This window comes from Salminus brasiliensis, chromosome 4 (assembly GCF_030463535.1).
Source record: "Salminus brasiliensis chromosome 4, fSalBra1.hap2, whole genome shotgun sequence".
In the NCBI taxonomy this organism is placed as follows: Eukaryota; Metazoa; Chordata; class Actinopteri; order Characiformes; family Bryconidae; genus Salminus; species Salminus brasiliensis.
In genome coordinates this window covers 15,994,612-16,000,611 of record NC_132881.1, presented here as the reverse complement: position 1 = coordinate 16,000,611, position 6,000 = coordinate 15,994,612, and positions in this window count along the sequence as shown.

Here is a 6,000-nt window from a genome sequence, read left to right as displayed (position 1 = left end):
GAAGATAGTAGCGAGTCAAACACAGTTGCAGATGCAAAGACCCTTGGTTCATGAGGTCCGAAAAACCTTTAAGACAAAAAAAGAAAGTCAATACATGTATAGAAACTGAATGATCACCTACCTGTTACACACTTGTAGACAGATAGTAGCGAGTCACACACAGTTGCAGATGCACAGACCCTTGGTTCATGCGGTCCGAAAAACCTGTAAGACAAAAAAAGAAAGTCAATACATGTATAGAAACTGAAGACATGTATAGAAACTGCAGACAGATAGTAGCGAGTCACACACAGTTGCAGATGCACAGACCCTTGGTTCGTGCGGTCCAAAAAACCTTTAAGACAAAAAAAGAAAGTCAATACATGTATAGAAACTGAATAATCACCTACCTGTTACACACTTGAAGACAGATAGTAGCGAACCACACACAGTTGCAGATGCACAGACCCTTGGTTCATGAGGTCCGAAAAACCTGTAAGACAAAAAAAGAATGTCAATACATGTATAGAAAATGAATGATCACCAACCTGTTACACACTTGCAGACAGATAGTAGCGAGTCACACAGTTGCAGATGCACAGACCCTTGGTTCATGCGGTCCGAAAAACCTGCAAGACAAAAAAAGAAAGTCAATACATGTATAGAAACTGAATGATCACCTACCTGTTACACACTTGCAGACAGATTGATAGCGAGCCACACACAGTGGAAATAGAAAGACCCTTGTTGGCTGTATATACTATCAGAAAGGGGGGAGCCATTGGTCCTGAAAGCCTGTAAGACAACGAAAAGGCAATACATGTATACAAACTGAATGATCACCTACCTTTTACACACTTGCAGACAGATAGTAGCGAGTCACACACAGTTGCAAATGCACATACCCTTGGTTCATGCGGTCCGAAAAACCTGAAAGACAAAAAAAGAAAGTCAAAACATGTATAGAAACTGAATGATCACCTACCTGTTACACACTTGCAGACAGATAGTAGCGAGTCACACACAGTTGCAATGGACAGACCCTTGTTGGCTGTATGCACCATCAGTAAGGGGGGAAAGCCTGTAAGACAACAAAAAGGCAATACATGAATACGAACTGAATGATCACTTACCTGTTACGGCGTTGCAGAATGATGGACAGCGAACCACACACAGTTGCAGATGAAAATATATTTGTTAGACGCATACACGTTCAGGGAGAAGAAGCGGTTGACAGATTTCTTGAGAACCTGTAATACAAAAAAGAAAATCAATACATGTATAGAAACTGAATGATGACTTACATGTTACAGAGTTGCAGAACACACAGTTCAGACAGTGAGCCACACAGTTGCCGATGAAAATACATTTGTTGGGTTGATGGGGTTCCTGAGAACCTGTAACGCAAAAGAAAGTCAATACATGTATAGAAACTGAATATAGTGAGGCCCATGGGGTAGTCTTGGAAAGAAGATGGTGGGGGCTAATGATGATTCCTTATGGATGAAATGCAGACATCCTGCATATGAGAACAGTCCAACAACATATGACGTATAGAAGGATATAAAACATAAGGTATTCCTTTGTCTGGGAGAGAGAGAAGAGGGGCACCCAGAATTGGCAGACTCCCTCCACACTGTACTTTTGTTTGGAATAAAATGTTTCATTGTTACAACTGAAAGACACTGGTCACGAGTCTCCATTCAAAAGAAGTCCTCTGAAGAAGAAGTAGAAGAACCACGACAAAGTTTATTGAGGTACCTGCTGGAACAGCCTGACAAAAGTGTGTTGCAATAATCTAACCGTGAGGTTAAGTGTTGTTATGGAAAATTATATTATAACCACATTATAATTTTATGTTGATTCATAATAGACTCATTTAAAATCCACTCATTTATTGTAATCATGCTTAGCCTGGTGATAGTGTGTGCTAACTATAATCATGTGTTGGCCTTGCAACTGCCTGTACGGCATGTTAAATCGCTCTTCTTTTTCCATGAAACGCTATTGTTTTTCCTAGCATAGATTACAGCTACATTGAGAGTGCACCTGACATATTTACAGCCTATCTTGACCTGCTAGTAACCTCTCGACCCAGACAATGTGTCCTCTCAGGCGCCAGCACTCTGATCTATGGGTCACAGCGACCTGAACAATGTATCTCTTCAGACGTCGGTGTGGCACGCACACCCTCTTCCCCTCGCTTTTCTCAACTCCCTAATCTATACTATAAATATGTACGTTAATTGTTTTTACCTCAGTCTGCACTGTGGTTTCGAACTGCTAACAGACTCAATAAAACTTTGCTACTCAATGCATATTCTTGTGTGCCTTATTGATTCTTGACAGAATTCCACGACAGTGTGTACTAGCTTTTCTGCATCCTGTAGAGAAGGAATTTCTTAGTTTGGCAATGTAGGCCGTCTTAGTTATTTAGCTATATGTTGCTCAAATGATAGATCCGAATTAAATAAGACACCAAGATTTGTAGCTGCTGGACCCGAAACAATGCAAAAAAACAGCCAAGTCTAACATTTAGTCTGAGTTTACTTCTAGTGTCTTTTGGACCTAAAAAGAGAACCTATGTTTTGTTACTGTTAAGGAGAACGAAGTCATGTGGCATCCAGAGTACATCCTTCACACAGTCCTCAATTTTCTTTAATCTAGAGTTACTATCAGGTTTGGCTGATATATAGAGCAGTGTCATTTGCATCTGTAAGTTAACATCCTGTCTGCTTATAACTGCCCTGTGGTAACATCTATAATGTAAATAATAGATACCCTTAAATAGAGCTTTGTGGAACTCCATATCGGACTTCTGTGTAATTTAGAAATACGGACTGATAGGGTTCGTTTAGATATGATTTGAACCACAATAGGGCTGTTTCTGTGATTCCAACCATGTTCTCTAATCTTTCAAAGAGAATAGTGTTATCTATAGTGTCAAAGGCTAAACTGAGGGCGAGTAGGGCTACGTAGCCTTGATCAGAGGCAAGAAAGAGATCGTTTGTAATCTTTACTTGGGCTGTCTGAATCCAGATTGGAATTTCTCATACATTTAATTTTTACTCTGGTATAAGCAGAGTTGTTGAGGCACAGCATTTTCTAATATCTTGAACAGAAATGTCAGGCTTGAGATGGGTCTGTAATTGACAGTACACCAGGACCAAGATTTAGTTTCTTAATTGAAGGTTTTATAACTGCAAATTAAAGGGATTTGGGTACATGGCCTTAGGTAAGGGATGAATTTACTATTGTTAAAAGAGGTCTGATTATAATTGGGAGTAATTCTGTCAGTATTTTAAAGGGAATTGGGTCGAGTGTACAGGCTGTATTATAAAAAATTTATTATAAAAATATTACTGGTTAAGGTAGTAGGGATCTGGGGTTGAGAATCTGCCTGGCATACCTGACTTAGGTTGTATATTTAACAGTCTAAATTTAAATTTATTTGTGGAAGTTACTGGTACTGGTAAGAATTGATATGTAAGTTTCCTTTTTTCCCCCCAAGACTGTTAAAACCAATTTTCTATTCTCAATATATGCTCGATACTGCAGGGTTTGTTTAAATGTGAGCAAGTGATACTAATATTACTTTTTTAATACAAGCAGAGAAAGGGAAGAACAAATGGTTTGAATATAGTAAATAATCACTTACCTGACAGATCTCAGGCAGCACAGGTGTAGCCTTTCTCGGTGGTAGAGGACAGAATGTCAAACCTGCGCGAAGAGTCAGCTGAATGGCTTGCTTCCTCGATCCTGTCGTCTGTTTTCTTCCAAACGGTGTCTGGAATTTAGTGTACTAGAGGTCTTCCAGGCCACAGGTACCGCAGCATTACTCTTTGGGCCCGATATTAATAATAGGTGCCTTTCTCACACTTTTCTACATCTGTTGAAGAAAAAATTAAGAAAAATCTCATTAACTTGTTTACTGTAAATGCAGTGTCTTGTCTGCTAATGATACTGAACATGTATACATCACTCTGTATTTAAAAGTAAAAATTAATTAGAACATTTTTGTGTACGATGTAAGCTAATTACAAATAATGCTAATGGGTACAATACACACAGTGCAGCATACGGAATGATGAAGCATCTGGTGCTAAGGTAGTGGTATGGGGGCCCCAAATGAAAATCTGCTTAGGGCCCCATAAAGTCTTGGGCTGGCCCTGGTCATGCTGATGCTCCCAGTGCCTCTCCATGGCCACCATATTCCTCGAAAGTAAACAGAAGTTAGTTAGTGAGATAATGTCTTAAAAGCTGTGAGGGAGAAAGGAGGTGTAGTGTGGAGTGGAAGCAACATTTCCTTGTTTCCATACATGTCGAAGAAGCTGGTTGAGAGGAGGAAAACGTTCTGATTGGCGAAACAGCTGCTGCGTGACAAGAAAGTGAGGTTTCCTTTAGTCTTTCCTGCAGCGCTCCAGTTTGCGTGGAAGAGGAGAAACAAAGTTTGACGTCACAACAGAAGCTGTCAAGTTCATCAAGAAGCAAGTTACTGATGAAGAATAAACTATAAAACATCCACTAGCACAAGGAGACTGAGAGGTATGATTGGTCTGGATAGCTTTGTGTAGCTGTTTAGGCTATAACCTAGTAGACGTCTCAGACATTCCACTGACCTAAGTTAAGTTCTCTTCTTTTTTTTCTTCCTTTTTTCTCTTTGTTGTTAGTTTTGTGGACATGAATTTAACAAGAAGAGAATCCTCAGCTGGCTACTGGAGACATTTTTCTGTTCATGTTCTCTCCTCTGCTGTGGAGAAAAGATTTTTGTTGGCCTGTTTGGCTATGTTGGTTCTATTTAGAATTACAGGTATCCTAATAATGTTCACTGGTACAAAAGCAGTAGCCTATATTTTGAAATTAGGAAGGTCAGATGGCATGGAACGATTGCTATGCCAATCTTTTATTTCAGTTTTGTTATCTTATCATATGAATGGCAAATAGTGCTAATGTTAATGTTCCTGGAATATTAATGGTTCTTATGGAGTTCTTATTTTGGTCCATAGGAGGTTGAACTTTGCTGAGATAGTAATGGTAGAGTTATTTATATAGAAGCCAATATAAATTGGGGGGGGGGGGGTAAATGACACTGTGTAATATCTATGCTCCTAACATGGAGGACCCATCTTTCTTTCATGGAGTTAATAAATTGGGAAATGCCCAAGGACAAATGCTTTTGGCAGGAGACTTCAATTAGGTCTTAAATGGGATATTAGATAAAAGTAAATAATCAGGTACCTCAACGCCGAAGGATAGAGCTGCCATTCACATGCTGATGGTGGACAATGACCTGATTCAATCCTAGAAACCAGGAATGCACATTTTACTACCACTGCCATAATTCCTACCCAAGACTTGACCTTGATTTTAATCTCCCAGAGTCTAACCAATAATATCACTGATAGCACTATCAACGCTATTTCCCTGTCGGACCATGCACCTGTTTAGCTTTGTGTGAATATACATTCAGACAGGCCTAGAAGAGGTAGATGGAGAATGAATACATCTCTACTACAGATGTCTGAAAACCTGTATTAGACCTGATCAATATTTAGCACTAAATGAAGCCACCCCCGCAGGTTATAAATATGTACATAGCCCTAGATTATCAGGCAGAGGAGGTAGAGCATGCATAATCTACCAGAAAACGCTTGATATTCAAAAACACTATCAAATTCACTTTGTTTGAGATTCTCTACATTAATATATCAAATCCAGCCACAAATAAAAATGCATTCACACTATTATTTGTAGGCCTTCAGCACCACACTCTGAATTTTTAAAAGAATTGAGTGATTTTGCTGCAGACTTGGCAGTGTGCAACAACAAAGTTATAATAGTAGGAGACTTTAATATTCATTTTGAAAAAGCAGACAATCCATTAACAAAGGCCCTTGCATCGATATTAGATAACTGTAACTGGACCCACACATTACTGTAATCATACCCTAGATTTAGTCCTGACCCTGGGTGTTAGCATTAAGCTTAGTAACATCAGACCATTATCTAATCTCCTATGAG